Consider the following 19,121-nt stretch of genomic DNA (forward strand, 5'->3'; position numbering starts at 1 on the left):
TTTCACAACTGTTTCACCTTAAAGGGCAAATAGAGAGAACAGCATGAGATCTGTCAGAATGTTCTGTTATCTCATTGCAATGTCTCGATGCTATTGAAGTGCAATCATGATAAGAAACGGAAATAGAAATAAAACAGATGAGCAATTTTTACCAGAGTCTCTCTTGCCTGCATGCAGTAACGCAAAGAAAATGAAAGATACCTGGTTTTATAACACTAGGAGCTGCAGCAACTAAACTGATATTTAAAAAGTGGGAAAATAGGGAAACTACAGTATTTTACATCTACTTAGTAAGATACAATATTCTGTAATTTCTTTATAGCTTTTGTACTTTGTTCAGTCACATAGTTCCACAATTTCAGAGAATTTGAAATCAGAGATCACTAACTCTTCCTTCTAATCTCTTATATCTTGTTTAAAACTGATAATTTGGGTGAGAATATGTAATTTCAGTCTGAAGAGATTAAATCTGTAAAATAAACCAACAACAGAAGAATCTGTGGCATCACCATGGCTCGTTACCTGAGTATAAAAAACACATGTAGGTGAACATAGTAGCTGGTTCACAACCAAAGATGTAAAAAAACACCAAGAAACAACGTAGGTGCCAGTCAATCTAATCGGAGGAGAAATACTTTCTCATCCGAAGTCTGGTGACTGGTTTTGCCCTAAATACATTAGCAGGATTCATAAACCCAGTGTTTGAAAAATACTGTCTTCCCTCAGATCAGTTATTTGGTTAAATCAAGAGTTTACCCTCGGTTTCAGCCAATCTTTGATGTTATCAAGGGGGATTTTCTAGTTCTATAGGCAGAAGACTTGAAGCATGAAATCTTGTATAGACATTTTCTGTATCAAGTAGACATTGACCAGATGCTAAGTAAAGATGTCTTGAAAGCAGAGTGTCCTGATCATTCAAAAGTTCATGAAGAAAGAAAACATTCCTTTTTTTCTGCTTCTACGTACTAGTCATAAAATTTCTCACAGAAGAGGGATTTAAACAGAGATGACCAATCTATGACCTTTGAGCTATTTAAGGCTCGTAAACAATTCAAAATTCCTTCCCAAACCAGTTTGTTATACTATGATTAGAAGAAGCAGAGATCTGGTGATGTGGGAACTGTTGGACAATTCAAATCCCTTGCTGCAGAAGCAAGTAAAAAAAGGCTGATAAGTTTCATTGACCTGGACTGTCTGAAGCTCTGCCACATGTCCATCTCAGCCCTATCCAACGGTGGATCAGTGGGATTGTATGAAGAGAATGACAACTGCAGCTCACAGAGCTCCCTCTATTGAGTTATGGGGTAAATGTTTTAAGAGATTTTAGCCAGTTGAAAGTTCTGTGAAGTGACTCATCGGACCAGGTAAGTCTGCCTCATCTAAAGAAAAGCCTGTACAAGAGGAGAACTTCTAATTTTACATTAAAAATTGCAAGTGGTCTGAAGTTTGTTAAACCTATTGGCTAACTGCTTCTATGCTCCATTTCCCTTCACAGACATTGTTTAGTTGAAGATAGAATAATACCTCTTGGATATTATTATTTCTGTCAAGCTCTGCATCATCAGATATATTTTCTATGTGAAAATACTTATACAAATTCATATGGTTTACTCTATCCCCTCTTTATTAAGATAGTAGACAATTTCCCTTTGTTCCTGCATTATATTCACATATCTTTTTTAGAATTTTAAGCATAAATACTTCTTACATGTTTGAAACATGACCATAGGTTCCTTGAAATATTCTGTCAACATTAATTCTGTAGACTGAAGCACAGTTAATTCCCTTCTCTTATGTGTTATAAATGCATGGTTTGAATAATCTCTCTTGGGCACTCAAGGACAATGAGAGATTGTATTAGTACAATAAACTAAACCTTAAAACCTTCTTTGAGTCATTGCTCTTACAGACCATTCACCAGGCTTTTCAGTATAACTCTGTTATTTAAGTTGTATTTTTCATGATCATAACATAATTTTTGAACCACAGGTATATATGGATCATCCTATACTGTACTCACTATTAATTATTTCAGATTGATTCCATGTATTATTTGTCTAAATTTACTTATCCAACCCCCTTCTTGTGTCAAAATGTCTTAATATTTTATTAACAAACTGATCATGAGACAGTTTCTAAAACTGCAGGAAAAGGCATTTGAAAAAAAGGGCTCTCATGTTTTGTGGTGAAGTTTCAACTACTTATGCTTCTAAAAAATAATTTGTGTTGAGAGAATCTCATCCCACAAATCATACATTGTATCTATGCATTTTTTTAATCTGATGCAGGCCAGCACATCACAAATTGACACATGATATTGGAACTACTGACACAGAAACTTTAATCTAACTTTGATACCAGAGATAAAACGTTCTGAAATGATGGCATGATGCCTTCAAAATTTTCTAAACAATATAAAGAAAAACTAACCTTTTTAAAATATACTTATCAATAAAAATAGCAAACAAGACAAGAAACTGAAGCAAATACTTCAACAACTGCATATATTGTGGCCAAAGAAAATCCCACAAACTACTTTTTCTTCTATTCACTTTAAAGATGGTGAGTTGGATTTTCCAACAAGCACCAGGTAAGCAAAATGCTGGAAAGGATTGTGGGAATTCTGTAATGATTCCTCAATTACATTCAACCCTAGCACAGATCAGAACACCTGTGAAGAACCTCTGATTTACAGTACTAGGAGAACTCCTGTTCTACTTTAGCAGCCTCTTTCCTGTTAATCAGGGCTGGAAAAGAATAATACTCTGTAAAGGAATTTTGCCAACTTGGCTACCATTCTATCAATGAGAATTGTCTTATATGAAGGGAATTATTATACTGTCAGAAACTGGTAATTTTGTGTTCCTTTAACTATGCTGTATGCTCAGCTACAAGATAATGCCTATTGTAGTTGCTGGACATTTTATTTTCCCTGGACAAAGCATGAGAACAAGTTAATGTAAGCATCCAGCTTCTGTTTGTATTTAAAAAGAAAGTCTATTCTGAAAAGTATGTTTTAAAATTACAAGACTCCACTCTTATTATCTGTGATTTGATTGGAGTTAATTGTTTATTCTCATGAGGACTACCACAAACTAATGTCACTAGATTCCTATTACTAATGTGCCAGTTTTCAGCTATACAAACTCAGTCTTGTTTCTGAAAACATAATCTTTACTTGCTGAATAGTTGCATTTAAAGTTATATTATTACTACAGTTATAACAGAAAAATTCATTTAAAGAAACATAGTACAGAACATTGGTCTTTAAAAATGTTCAGGACTTTATTTCACAAATGAAAACTGATGGGAAAAAATAAACAAAATTACTTTTTGTGCAGGTGGAAAACATTTTACCCACTTAAATCTGAATAAAACATATATTACTACAACACGTCCAGTTTTTGTCCATATAACTTTTCTAGGCAAGGATATGCCTGGTAACATTGTAACAGGACAAGTAATCCTTCCTTCCCTGAGTGCCTTTGATTGGACAGCCACTTTTTGCCATGCACAAAGAGCCCTTTGTAAACTGAATACACACAGCTTAAAAGTATTCAGCAGTTACTGATTAGTTACCATACCTTACCATTTTTTGATAACTTGAATTAATGAAATACTAAAGTGGGTGTTGGTACGTTCAGTGCCCTGAATCAAGAAACAGGAAAAATCTTTGATGGCCAAGAAGTCTTCAGTGAGGTGGGGTAGAGCTGGTTTCTACTGCCCCTGGAATGGATCCTCATTGGGATTGAATTGCTGTCTTCCAAATCCTTGCTTTTCACTTAGGATTTTATTTATTTTCATGATGATGTTTCTTTCTCTTGAATCCTTAAGCTGCTGCTGAACTCAATTTTAAGAGTCTTACCTCTGTCTGCAACCTTTCTTACCTTGCAGAAGCCCATTTTATCAACTTCTTTGCAGTTCTTGCTCCAAATTAAGAAGTTTCCTCAAAAGTCTGAAAGATGGTTACACTGCTGTGTCTTGATCACAGACAGCTGAATGCCGGAGAAAGAAGGAGTTTACAAACTCAAGTCACTACATACGAAATATATAACAGCATCAATATTATATTCTATACAGAAATCAAAGCTATTGACTTATTCCCTTGTACAATATTATTCAAAGCCATATTTTATAAATACTTGCATTCTATTCCATACTATTTGTGAAATGTCTAGATTACACAGGAAATTATGAGGATTAAAAACCTCTCATCCAGCTTCTTCCTAGTAATACTGATTCCAAATTTTTGTTTATTTCTACACCTACAGTTCATTATATGTGGAAGACATATAATGTCAAAATGCCATCCTGTCCACCTTCCTTCCTTCAGATCACATCAATCATTACACATTACACATTCTCTACAGGTGTTTCAATTCTGTACCTCCACAGTTAGTTTCCAAAAGCAAAGATGGAGAACTTCAGACTATCTGAACTACTTGGAGGTTTTTTGGATAGTTAATATGAATTGTCCTTGAGATAAGTTAGACCTGTTACCCCTTCTATATCCACAACAGATAGGAAGAACTTCCACTTCACTTTGCAGTACTTTCAAAATTTTAATGCTGCTTTCACAAGTGTTGTCTGTCCTCTCTAGACAAAAAAAACCCCAACAAAAACAAAACCCCAAATAAACAAACAAACAAACCCCCACAAAAAAAAAGCAAAAAAAAAAGTTCCCATAACCCTTCTAGGCAGAATTGATGCAACTGACATTACTATCTTCTGGACCCAAAATGTTTCACAGCTTTTTTTTTTTTTTTTAGTAAAGTAGACCCAAACTGGGGGTTATTTCAATAATAGCCAAATATTTTAAATTTCTGTAAGCAATTTGACTTCTATTTTCTGCAGCAGTGTGGAAGTACACTTACTTATTTTATTTAATCTTATACATTGGACTTTGTTACTGTGGTGAAATGGCCAAAAATAGTCACTTCTTTCAGTCATGTCATAAGACATTGACTATGGCACTGTGACCATGTTCTGCTTGTTAGTCTTTAACCACAGCCAAATTGCTCTGTTCCTTTTTGATGCTTACTGTAAAACAAATGATTGTGCACTCCAAGGTAAATGTATTTCTACAGGCAATTAGATACAGTGCAGACACATGTTCACGAGCTCCAAACCTTTCAAGTAGCCATAACCATAGACAATACGGCTAATGCTCCCTCACATCATTTCTGCTTCCAGAAACATCTGCTACATGCCACACCTCTGCCTTACATGACAACACTAATGATCCCTGCAATACTCCAGGGAGACTCAGCAGGGAGATTCCCGTTATGATATCAAGATATGTCTGCATGTGATCATTTTGCAAGAAACACTTCTAAAGAGACCGGAGGAAATAACCCTCTCACCATGCAGGACTTCAGCAATTCAAAAATCAGATTTCACTATTTTGTGGCTGGCTACATTGTGGCTACAGTTACTGAAAACGCAATTACCTTCAGCCATCCTAGTGATTCAGACTAGATGCTCTAATGTCCCATTAATCCATCTGCATCTTCTCTAACTTCCCATTTCACTAATTCCATAGGATCTTTAACCTAATTTCCATAAATTCATCATAAGATCATTAAAATGTATTTTGATTGCAACCAAGTTTGTTGCTCTACCCCCACTGATAAGGGAAAAACAACCTTTTCCCATATACTTCCCACTGAAACTTGAATTTATTAGACCTTTGCCTTGCAAATCCAGATTTCAGGGTGTCTTTCTTGTTTATTTCTTACTGATTTCTAAGTATAAACTTCGTGTAAAAGTGACGTGACATAACATATTAAACAGTAATGCAATCAATGACATTTAAGAAGTGCTAATCATGGTCAAACTCATATGAGTAATATTAGTAAATTGAGACCTTCCTGCCAAAAAACTGCAGAAAGCACCCATACAAGATGTTTAATCAGCAAGCCTCAGAGATCTTCCTCAATGTTCCTCCCCTTCTCTGTGTGGACAGCAAAATCACAATACGATTTCCTACTTCCCAGACAGAATGGGAGATAAAGGCTGTAGGTCAGAGCCAGAAGGACTGTCAGGTAGCTCCCCAAGAAGTTGATATTCATGGGGACCCTTGAACCTCAAGGCTTTGGACAGTGTTCCAGCACCACACAATTATAATTGAAGGAACAAAATGATCTCTGCTCATATTCCAACTTCCTCACCCTTTGCACTCTAGACATCCTCCTTTCTGACTCAGCCCTGTGTCACGACCTCTGTACAGTTTAAGCATTCTGCTTGCATGCAATGATACATGACCCTGTGTGAGTACCATGATACTAAATGTAATTCCTTGATTTCTTTTTATAGTCAACAGTAAATGATGAATGATTAACAGCTCACCCTGACTGAATAAGGTGTTCGGAGCAGTCCCGTTTCCATATCACCATTCACTCAGAGCAAATGAGTTTTTAGTATGGAAAATGTTAAAGGAAGCAACTCTCAGCATCTCACCTAGTCAAACTGAGATATCTCCTACTGTAAGAAGTCTACTCTTCTTGTATTAATTGTCTGCACCTGGCACACAAGGAATGCTGTTCCAGTAGAAATTAGAGAACCTAATGCCAATATCCTAAGGATCCAAATATTCCCTGTGGGCAAGGTATGCTTATTAAACGCTACAGAGATTCCTCAATGGGAGCATCCTCTGGGGTTCCTTGAATAGTCAGCACTATGAAGCAGAACTAAATTTAGAAAATTTATCTTTTTTAAACTACCTCTGGTGAGTATCTATGGGACTTGGCATGTAAACAAAGCCTTTTATCTAACCAATAGAGGACAAGACCTGGCAGTGACTCCATGTCATGAGCCATTTGCTCATGAAGACATAGGATTTTTTGTGGTGCCTGAGGACAGATATATTTCTAAATTATCCCACATCCTAAAGAAGACAGATGATTTCTGCAGTGATCACACATGGCTGACTATCAGTTCATGAAGACATTCACTGAGTTGGAAGTTACAAGCAGGTGTGACCAGAATCAGGCCAAGTCCTTTAAGGAAACTGATTCCATAGTATGGTGCACATGAGGAGAACTTATCTGCCTAGGTTATTTATGGAATACCTTGGCAACACATTAGCAAAGAAAGATGCTTATTAATGTATGTGACAGGACCAGAAGAATTTCTCACACACCAATTGGATAATCTAATGTGTATATGAAATTGTATGTTTACAAGAACAAAATTATTGAAATACAGTACTCCATTTGTTCCAAATATATATGTGACAAAATCTCTTCCTGAATACTGCTGTGGTGCATTGTTTCACAGGATGGACTTACCACATACTCTCCTAATAGATTTCCACCTATATTCATATTTTGAGTAAACTGAACTATTCAAGAGTGGTAGGTCTCTCAGGGAAAGCATGTGTACATGTTTTCTTAAGGGCTAAAATTGTAGCTAAGTCTAACTCATCATGAGTGCATGGTCTTTTCATGCACTGTGGGTTGGATTGTGTTATCACACTTCATTTGTTACAGAGTTCAGCTTGTTCCATTAAATCCGTCACCATATTGACAATTTCTTCTCTTTCACAAGAGGGTGAAGTTGGGCAGGCAGAATAATGCTTACCTCAAGATTTCATAGTAAGATGTTCCCCATAAACCTTTTAACCCCAAGAACAGTAAAAGTTATCTTGTTTCTTTTTATGTGCTACCACTATGGTAGTCATCAAAATGTCGTTTGTGCTACCACAATACTCATAGTAGTGGCTATTCTTATAATGGTAAACTAAGTAAACTGATCTCCTCCCATCAGATCACATGGATACAGATAAGGAGTTGATTGTCAAGCCATATCAGATCACTCATACATACATTAGTGTTAAACCATGATAGGAAATAGAGGAAAAGAATAATTACATTGTTCACCTCTGAAAATCCCCTTCTACATAAATATTTAGATGAATACATGGAAAAAGAGGGGTGAACAACAGAAAAGGAGAAATATATATGTATATCTTCTATATCAGCAAAATATGAGTGGAAATAATGGTGAATGTTACCAAAATATTACCTTTGTTGTGCATCAGTTTTGATCTAGCTAATAATAAAAACATTCAGGCTTTTGTCCCTCTTTGTATCTGGGTGTATAGTACTAGTCTAATGATGTTTAAAAGTGGATGTTCAGTTTCTGATTGTTAGGCTTACCTTATAGCTTCTGAAGTGAACCATTCACTAACTTGAGGACACACCCTGAAAGCTATACCGTACAGAAGGATTTCTGCACACTCAGAAGTCTTTTCACTTCAATACCAGTTGCCCAGAATACATACTATACATACAAGGATATAAAGGAAACTCAGACCACAACTATACTGAAAATTCAGGTAAAGTAACAACTAAATAGGCTTTTATGATCCAGTTACGAAGTTAAAACCAAAACAGTGGTAAGAAAGGAATGTACCCTGCTGTTTACTCCTGCTCGGGTTGTGCTGCTCCTAAAACATGGAAGATTATTATAACAATAGCAACTGAACTTACTGAAGAGTGAGCAAAAGTATTTGCTTAATACTTGAGGCTACTGAATTCAGAAACTTTTTAAATGGGGCTTTTGGGACTAGAGGATTAGCTTTCCTTAACTAGTAAATATTGCACAGCCTCAGAACAGAGTATGATTATCAGCTACACTGCAGGAACAATTTCTGTAAGAAATTTAGTAGGTAGATGTCTCAGAACAGTTATCTGAGCAATAACTGGAGATTTGGCTAGCAGGTTATTCTACCTAGAATGCTATGAGATTGGAATATAACGTGAATCCTGGGAAAATTGTTGGTATTGGCATCTGGGAATGTATCTGATCAAACAGAACCGGCTTTCAAGTAGCAGTGGTACAAGAGTTAAGCCAGCAAGAGTAATTATGGGACCTGTGAATCAAGCACAGCTACAATGGGAAGAGCTGCAAATTCAGCTTCAGCAGGTATAGACAAGGAAAATGGACAAGCTAATGAAAGTAAGAAAGAATACAAGGAAATCCCAGTCCTGTGGATCTGATAAAAGGTCCACATACTGTAGACATTACAGACTGTAATTTTCACAAATACAGTCCTAAATGACCCACAGCCTCCATTTAAAATAAAGATAAAAAGAAATAGAAAAGGGAAAACAGTCCTCAGTGTGGGTTTAGCTCTTCATGTAAAAAGAGGTAGTAATGGTAACTGCAGAATATCCTTGGACAACATGATAAAAACTTTGTTTAGTGGACACCAATGAAACTGCAGGAAGGAAACATGGTAAATTTTGAGAAAAAGAGGTAAGGATTTGAGAAAATGGGATAGAATACATAAATTCCTTGCTGGCTCATTTTGTCAAGCTAATCAAAAATCATGAGGAGGAATGAAAACTACAGAAAATAACAGATCCCTCTCAGCAAAGCCCTCAAATATCATCTCTTCCTCTCAATAACAAAGACTAGGGACACTCTGCTGTCTACTTGCCCCTGGTCTAGTGGTAAAATTACAATAAAACCAATGGAAATGCCAATAACAATATTAGTACTGGGTGGTCAAGGGAAAAACATTAACACTAGTGCCACGATGTTAATTGATACTGTACTGTCAATAACCACTCTTCAACAAATATTTGTTCCAGCTCTAACCCAAAAAAGAGGGAAAATGATAAAACTTACTGCATTATATGCATGAAAGGTTGTTCAAGTACCTGTATTAAGATATCTGCCTGAAGTTAATAGCTGCCAAGTTCAGGAGTCTCCTTCTCCTGTTCCTTCAGGAGTGGGAGGATCCCTTTTAGGAACACCAGGGAATTATTGGCACAGCCTTGTTGAAACAAAATGGATTGGCTGTAGATTTTGTTACGGATGTTTGTGAAATTGGGCCTGACCAGTGGGAGGTGAGGGTGGAGTGATTCCTGCAAGTCATTGATGCTTTGTTATTAAGAATCCGGAGGAAGTTAAAACAGTGGATATTTGGGTAACAGAATTTCCTCAAGTTTTGTATGTCTGTAACTTAAAATGTGAAAAAATAGAAATTGTGTTTTAATGGCAGAGGAAGGACTCCACCATCAACAAGTTTACTGGAAAGCAAGATCTTAGTACAGAGGCCTATTATTTTAACATCCCATTTGTCCAGGGTTAAAAGCAATGGAAAAAAGCTAAAAGTGAATTTTTAACACTTAAATAAGGTAGCCATCTCTCAGGTTGGTTGTATGCCTGAAATTCGTGTAACACTGAGCAGAGTATTTGACTGCTATTTTGTTACTGATTTAGCCAGTGCTTTCTTGCAATTCCACTAACAGAGAAGAGCTGGTAACAACAAACATTTACTTGTGAGAGAAAGCAATGTTGTTTTATCCACGTACCTCAAGACTTTCAGATCAAACATATCACATATGCATGAAATTACCATCAGAATGTGTTATATCATACCATACATGAATAATCTGTAAGTACATGGAAAAACTGAAAGTTTGGGAATATACTCAAGAAGTAGTCAGCATTACTCAAAACACAGGCTTCAGAGCTAGTCATGACAAAATTCAGATACAATCTAAAGTGAAATATTCAGTAATAGTTTTAGGTAGAAGGAATGGCATCAGCAAAGGGTAGAACTGACTATGAGAGTCCATGCATGTAAAAATTGTATTAGTTTCACTTTTGGAGCTGCTTACATTTTCATGAGAATCATATTTGCAGAAATGAGCAAACTACTAATCAAATAGTGAAGAAATCTCACAAACAAGAATGGAAAGAAAAAAAAAGAAGAGAAACTGCACTAGTTCAAACGCTGGGCTTTAGATGCCCATTATTGCAAGCTGTTTCATGCTCAGCTGGCCACTACTGATCTACAGGGTGTTGTTTAAAGAACACAGAAATAAAATGCTTTTGCTTCAAGATTCTTAAGACTTGTGGGGAAAAACTCTATTCTGTATTAAAAAAAACCAGGTTTAGCTTTAATATAAGCAATTAGCTATGGATATACATCGCTAGACGCTGTTTTGCAGTAGTACATATCACACATCACTAAAGTACATAATGGTGGAAAAGTACAAACTGGATATGTATCAAACCTAGGCTAGCTGGATAAACGCTGGCTTTTAGAAATAAGAGCTTTCTGTAGAATAAGGCAAGACTTTATCACTAGCTCTATAGGGCTTTTAACCACTGGAACAGAACAGAAGTGCACTTTACCTGTTTATGTGTCTCTCACCAGATAAAAGCTCCGTTATTGACTTCGTGCCACAGGTTATTCAGTGTGATTCACAAATGGCTCCAGTTTTTATCAAAAGGATGGAAAATCCTCTATTAGATATGCTGGGGAAAATAAAAAGAGCTGTCTGCCTTCACTCTGCACAAGCAACAAAGCCACAAGCTCTGCTAATGATGTTAAAAGAGAAACCTAAAGGAAATGACCTAGCTTCATACTTAGTTTCAGGCCGGATACATCAACCTTTAACTATTTGGCTACCAAAGTAGATTAAAAATTACCTACAAACACAGAAGGGAAATCTGGTAGCCTCACAGTCATGGAAAGGAAATCCTGAACATAAGTTTAAAAAAGCAGAGAGAAAAAAATATGCAGGTCATGTAAAAGCCTACCAAAAGGAAACATACAGAGGCAGCAATATTTGAATAGTCAAGCACACACCCTTGCCAAGGTTGTGGTGGTCCCAGTAGACCTGACATTTGAAGAAACTCCCAGCTTGCAAACAAACCAAATAAAATCATACAAAGCTAGGTATAAAAAGATAGTGCAACTTTACAACATGAAAATGAGGAAATTGAGGGGCAATTACTATAGAAACTGGTAGATAGGTGAAGCATAGAGAGTATAGTGTGGCCAGGTAAAAAACACTTGCACATAACGAGCACTATGTACACTTTCAGTAGATTTGTTTCAATAGGTGCATGAGTAAGAGATCATGTCGGGGATGCTTGAACGCAAAAGGGACTGTTAGAAGGTAGCTAGTTGGCCAAACATGAAGACAGATGGGTACATAATGCTTAGTTTATGCTGTGGTGAATACCCCCACTTGGAGAAAAATAAAATTAAAACATTAGAGAATTCATGAACTATAGGTGCCATGGTTTAATTCCAGATGGCAACTAAATACCACACAGCTGCTTGCTCACTCACTCTCTGCCCAGTGTGACGGGGAGCAGAACTAGAAAAAAGTAAAAACTGGTGGGTCAATGTAGGAAGAATTTAATAACCGAAGCAAAGTAAAATATAATAACAACAACAATAATAATAGTAGCAATAATAATGAAAGAGAGAGAGAGTGAGATAAAACCCAGGAGAACTAAGTGATGCACAATTCAGTTGTTCACCACTCACTGAAAATACTCAGCCCGTCCCTGAGCTGTGATCAGCTCCTCCCAGCCAACTCCCCCACTTTATGTGATGTTCTGTGGTATGAAATATTCCTCTGGGCATCTTGGGTCAGCTGTCCTGACTGTGCTCCCCCTAGCCCCAGCTTCTTGTGCAGCTCTTCAATAGCAGAACACAAGACACTAAGTCCTTTACTTCTTAGTAGTAGTAAGCACTACTTAGCAACAGCCAAAACATCAGTGAGAAACATCAGAAGAAAACGAACTCTATCCCAGGCAAACTCAGGGCAATGGGCTAGGATACAAACAGACTACAACAGAATTGGTGTAGTCCCATCTTAATCCAACATACCATGCAAAGTGGGAGTAAATATGGTTTCCTAATTCTAGACCCACTGAGAAAGTGGGTTGAGGTAGTTCAGTAAAGAAAGCTATAGCCAAATGAGCCACCATGCAGGCATTTATCATTATATTTTCCAGATACAATTTAAACCAATAAATTTATTTGAGACAAGGAACATATATTCCAGGGCAAATCATCAAGGAATTACATGGAAGCCTGTGAAGAAAAGAAAGGCTCATACACATTGCTGTGAACTTGCAGTTCAAGGTAAATTGAACGGCCCAATGGGACTATAAAAATAGCACTAAGCCAAAAGGTGAAAAATTACAGAAAGATTTGGGATATTGTATCATCTTGTCATTATAATGACCTGTGAGCCACAGCTTCTCCCAAGTTCATGTGATTTAGAGTTATGCCTGGGAGAAAAAAAGTCTGACTAATGTTTTAACTGAAGAACGGCTACTGATCCTATCTAAACACATGGAAAGAGATTAATGTTGCTACAGAAACTCAGATGGGAAGGAATGCTCAATGCACGAATAAACAAACAACAACAAACCACTAGTTTGTAGAATGGCAAGGAGGATGGAAAGCAATGTTGCATATTTTCCACACAATTTTACAGTCTAAACTGTAAATGAGATGGACTAGCTCCAACTATAAACAAAGCAGGATCTTATGTATATCAAGAAAAACCCATCCATGGAAAATAGCCTAAATAGTTCCAGTTTCGATTTTAATTATCACAAGGTAAATAAGCTAACAAAAGCAAGAATGTTACGTTATAAATGTCGCTATTAAAATTTAAGAGTGCATAAGGGAAGTCTCACCAGAGTTGTTGCTAGCAGAAAAGCTTTTAAAAGAAGCAGCATAAATTAATTATTAGATTTTGTCTGAGTAAAGTTTGTCTGTTTTTTTTTTTTATTATTAATTATGTTAGGCTCAAAATTGTGAATATTTGCTTGCATAACAAGGGAAATAGTAAGCACCCTTCTCTTTGCTGATAATACACCTTACCTGTAGTGACAATAGAAAACTCTTTTGTATCAAAGATAATGAAAACATTAGATACGCATCTCCATTACTTTAAAATTGTGGGAAACAAATGTGAGGGCTAAACAACACCATCTATGTTCCATGATGCCAAAAAAAATCTTGGGATTTTAACGATTGTCTCTGATTTTAAGGGAATGTATTATGGGGAATGATTGTCTCTGATTTTAGGGGAATGTATTATGGGGGCTTGAAGCAGCATACAAATTTAACTTGCATATATTATTTCTATTTACTTGGTTAAAAATCAAAGTAATGCACAACAATTGTAATGGAACCTAGACAACCTCAGCCACTGAAATATGAGTGGGAAACACCAGAGATGCTTAAACAAAGTGGAAAAACCAGAAGTGAAGAGAAACCAAAATTTAAAAAAAAAAAGAGGTCAAATGTTTACTTCACAGTTTTGTTCTTGTTGTGGTTAACTCTTTTAACCAAAGATTCCAGTTGAGAGACAATTCAAAATTTTGGGTACACAAATACTACATAGTAGCAACAAAGTAATAGAGTGCATGTTACTGTGAATAAAGCAATTACTCTGGCTTTTCTAAGGTAGAACAGATACACTGCTCTTATTAAAGGGTCATTTTGCAACATTGACCCAGAAATAGATTTCATGTGACTGAGTAAAACAAACCAAGAGTGTTAATGGATACCATTACAGAAGGAGTAGAAATTGTGACTGGAATTTTGAACACCATTTATGTGAAACTTTGACTTGTGACTTATCAAAACTGGAGTGTATTATATGCAACATTCAAACCCCACAAAATAAAAATACATATTAAAAATATTTTAATATTATTTACCTGAGATGTAACAATGTCACATGGGAATAAAAATATGGATAGAAGTAGAAAAATAATAGTTTTAGAGAAAGAAAAGCACTGGAAGTAGAAAGTGCTATTAACATTGTTAAGGTACCAATAACAATAGATTCTTTAAGCAGTAATCACCAACACACAAGTTACAGGACAATCACAGTGTAGGACAGCCAAAGTGTCAACTATTGAAATGAAATAGAGCTGTAATCTTAGGAGAAATGAAGGCCAAGATGCTATACTGAAGAAGGCATAGACATTATTGTAAAACAGCACATGCACAACCTGCATTGCTATTGCCTGAAGAGATGTATTAGTCACTGCACAGAATTTAAGGGGCATTACTAATGGGGTATTAACAGACTCAGAAAGGCATGGTAAAAAATGGGGTTATAGTCACTGAGTCCTGTCCCACAGGAATGCAGGCTGAAAAAGGCTCCACAATGAAAATGGGATATTGCTCTTACGGTAGCAGTAGCTGTGGTGGCTGATTGATCTGTTGTACAAGAGACAGAGAGAGCTCTTGGTGAGACAGTCTCTGGTGCCAAAGACTTCAGTTATGGTGAGGGAAGGAAGCCTCTCCCAGGATGCCGTGTTCGGTTTCGGCAATGTACCCCGGTTCAGCTTCCCCAGCTGGCTCCTGTGGTAGCCACAGCCCTGTACTTAAGCCTGAGCTGTCACTTGGGGTCATTTGCCTCTGGAAACCTTCACAAGTTGTAGCAATGAACTGCTTTCTGTGGAACTCTAAGCAAGGACCCTTCTCAGCTCCTTGCCGTCGGCTCAATATTACTGAAGCCATCCCTGCGTCTGTGCGTTCCTGCGTGTGAGCCACAGAGCCAGCAGGGAACTCAGTAAGAGTAGCTACTTGAGTGTGTGGACCCAAATAGTTAACGATTGCAGGATCTATACCACCAGATGCAGATACATGTAACTGTTTCTCTGTATGTCAGTAGAAATTGTCAGAAGACTCTGCTCTGTGTAGAGAAATAAATACGCAATGTTTCTCATCTATACAATTTTGGGTAAACATTTGCAATATTCACCTATACCAGCAGGATTATAATATCCAGAACATCAGCAACCTGGGGCTCACTGGAATCTTTATAATAAAAACATTGAGGAATCATAGAAAACTGAGCAAGTAGCTAAAAGAAAAATTATGAGTAGGGACCAAGCAGTGAAAGGACACATTACTTCAGAGAATCAACATCCACTAAGATCAGGAAAGAATGAAGAAACCTTGAATCTACTATGGTAATTTTAGAGGACAGTCAAGCACTGTTACAAGAATCATGTGTTATGTTAGCCATAAATCATTGCCTGTGTATTAACTAGAGGTCTTTTGGTTACAGCTTGCAGTATGTCTTGTAGTGTGTGACAGAAGACCTGGGGCTATCTGGAGCTATACAATTGCAGAAGACCTACATGGATTTTGCAAGTAAACCGTGAGACAAGACTGGAGCAGGGTGACAGTCCGCCTTCTTGCTCTGAGGCAGTACCTAGCCCTGAGCCAGCAGAGTGTGAGACTGTGGGTTCAGAATCACAGAATGGTTCAGGCTGGAAGGTCGTTTGGTCCAACCTCTCTGCTCAAACAGGGTCCCCTAGAGCCCCCTACTCAGTATTGCATCCAGATGGCTTCTGAATAGGTGGTTTCCCTTCCAGGGAAGGAGAATCCACAACTACTCTGGGAAACCAGTTCCAATGCTCAGTCACCATCACAGTAAAGAAGTTCTTCCTCATATTCAGGTGGAACTTCCTGGGCATTAGTTTTGGCCTGTTGCCTCTTGTTCTGTTGCTTGGAACCACCAAGAAGAGCCTGGTCCATCTTCTTGGCACCCTCCTTTCAGATACTTATAGACACTGGTGAGGTCCCCTCTCAGCTGTCTCTTTTCAAGGCTGAACAGGCTCAGCTCCCTCAGCCTTTCCTTGTAAGAAAGATGCTCCTGTCCCCCAGTCATCTTCCTAGCCCTCTGTTGGACTCACCCCAGGAGCTCCATTTTTCTGTTGTACTGATGAGCCCAGAACTGGACACAGCACTCCAGATGTGGCCTCACCAGGGCTGATTAGAGGGGTAGGATCACCTCCCTCAATCTGCTGGCAATGCTCCTCCTAATGCACCCCGGGATACCCCTGGCCTGCAAGGCCACAAGGACGCTGCTGGCTCATGGACAGCTTGTTGTCCAGCAGGACTCCCAGGTCCTTCTCCTCAGAGCTGTTTTCCAGCAGGTCAATCCTCTGCTTGTTCTGGTGCATGGGGTTATTCCTCCTCAGGTGCAGGACCCTGCATTTGCCTTTGCTGAATTTCAGACAGTTCCTCATTGCCAATCCCTCCAGCCTGTCAAGGTCCCTCCGAAGGGCTGCACAGCACTCTGGGGAATTGGCCACTCCTCTCAGCTTTGTGTCATCAGTGAACTTGCTGAGGAGCCATCTGCCCCTTCATCCACGTAACTGATGAACAAATTAAACAATTCCAGTATTGCACCTTGGGAGACACCACTAGTGACAGTCCCACTAGACCCTGTGCCACTGCTCAAAATGCTCCAAGACCCGGTACTCAGCCAGTTCTCAATCCACCTCACCATCCACTCACCCAGCCCGCTCTTACTGAGCTTGCAAGGCCCTGGGAATTGACAAGAAGCTTACCAAGGCATAGGATTTCTATGAGTAAAAGTGTCCTAAGCACAATATAATCAATATTTGCTTGCCTTGAACCCAGACATAAGTACACTAAACCAGCAAACCTAGCAAAACCAAACTAGCACTTTTTAACATAGCTAATCATGTAAATAATATGGAACCACAGAGGGACAGAGATTCGGGGTATGGTTTCACAAAAGTGATACAGAAAAACATTTTCAAGTAACAAAATCTGAAAAATACGAACTAAGGATGCAGAACAAGCAGGAAAGAAGCCTGGCAAATTCAGAACAAACTCTAGTCCTAAAAAAAAGAGAAGTTAAATTAGTGGTAGCAAACAAGATCCCCTGCTTGTTTTGATTGGGAAGGGGTGTGGAACATTAAAACTTCAAGGATGGGAGAGGAAGAATGGGGAGAAAAATCATCCCCTTCTGTTCTACCCTTACTGAAGAGCTCTTAAAACTGACCACCCCAACATCAGTGATTCGGACCCTTGAGAACTACCATAGCAATCACCACAGCATTCATTACAAATCACCACATATTCATTACAAAATGGGATATATTGTTCCTGGATGTGTAGGAAAATCATGTCAAGGTTTGAATTGTACACCTGTGAAGAAAAAGGATCTTAACTTACATTTTTATCTTCTATTGCTGATCAAATGAGGCCACCAAGTGGCAATGTAAATATTTTAAGTCACAAATGAAAAGTGTAATAACTTTTAATAACATAACTTTAGAATATATAAAGAGAATAATCAAGAGAAATTAACACAGATCAAGTTTTATGTGCCATGGCATAAAGCAGTAATCTCATTTATTTCTCTAGTAATCTCAAAAGCATAATTTTCAAAAGCTACAGTGTTTAAGTCATGATGCCCTCAAATATTGCTTTCCTACTCATTTCAGCTGAGCAATCTTAAACCGACTTGCAACAAGCTTTAAAATGCGTAGATTGAAATCTACATCCTTCCAATCCTAAATCACAAACATGCTTCATATTTCAGTGTTTCATATTACTTTTCCTTCCATCTACTAAGATGATATAATTTTGTAAAATTCAGGTTTTGTTCTTAATCTCCTTCTGTTCATGACTGTCACCCACCCAAGTATGCTCTAAAAAGGCATATGGTACTCTGCTTTCATCAATTCCTTTCACTCCTTCCATAGAATTAAGTATCAGCAGTATGCCAAAAAAAGGTGGGTGGAACCCTTCTTCTAACATGCCCTCAAACCTTTCTTTTAAAGGCTCCTGTACAGATTTTCTAAGACATAAGGATATGCAAGAATGCCAAAGTGCAAGATCTACAAATAATTTGAAAAATTTACCCATTCTGAAAATTCTCGTCGGAAAGAATAATTTGCAAAAATGCAACTAGAACTTCAAATTATACCTATCATGTTTCAGTACAAAGATATTGGTAAATCAGATATTCATAGATACCCAGATATGCTGCCAATTAAAAAAAAAAAAAGAAGCGCACAACAAAGCAAAAAATAAGCCAAAGCAACTTCAAACCACAAAATTAAAAAGAGCAAGCATGTATGCCTCCTACATATACAGAATCACTGAATTGTTAGGGTTGGAAGGGACCTCTGGAGATCATCTTGTCCAAACCCCTGCCAAGACGAGGTCACCTGGAGCAAGAGACACGGGAACATGTCCAGGTGAGTTCTGAATGTCTCCAGAGAGGGACACACAGTGACCTCCCTGGGCAGCCTGTGCCAGGGCTCTGCTGCCCTCACCATAAAGAAGGCTCCTCCTTATGCTGAGATGGAACTTCTTGTGGTTTAGTTATGGTTTATATACAAAGCTAGGCAGCTGACTGGAATCCACGAGATGCATTCTGTACTATCAGTATCTTCAAAATTATCTGAAAGTGCAATAGTAAAACATATCACATTTCACACCAATTTGTGTTTTGCTCCTAAATGAGGGAGTCTTATGTGATAGCTTGATAACAACTTCA

At 37.8% G+C, this 19,121-nt stretch overlaps 1 protein-coding gene across 1 annotated transcript in view; it reads right to left on the bottom strand.

Annotated features, from left to right (window-relative positions):
• The window catches only part of ABCB1 (ATP binding cassette subfamily B member 1), a 47,417-nt gene extending 36,097 nt beyond the window's left edge, over positions 1–11,320 (bottom strand). The window contains exons 1-2 of the mRNA XM_069006753.1: positions 11,155–11,320; positions 3,888–3,995 (exon numbers count right to left, since the gene is read on the bottom strand). The gene's annotated coding sequence lies outside the window, so the exon portion shown is untranslated. The remainder of the gene's footprint in view (positions 1–3,887; positions 3,996–11,154) is intronic.
• Between the last annotated feature and the right edge of the window lie 7,801 nt (positions 11,321–19,121).

The sequence above is a fragment of the Aphelocoma coerulescens genome, chromosome 2 (genome assembly GCF_041296385.1).
Source record: "Aphelocoma coerulescens isolate FSJ_1873_10779 chromosome 2, UR_Acoe_1.0, whole genome shotgun sequence".
NCBI lineage: Eukaryota > Metazoa > Chordata > Aves > Passeriformes > Corvidae > Aphelocoma > Aphelocoma coerulescens.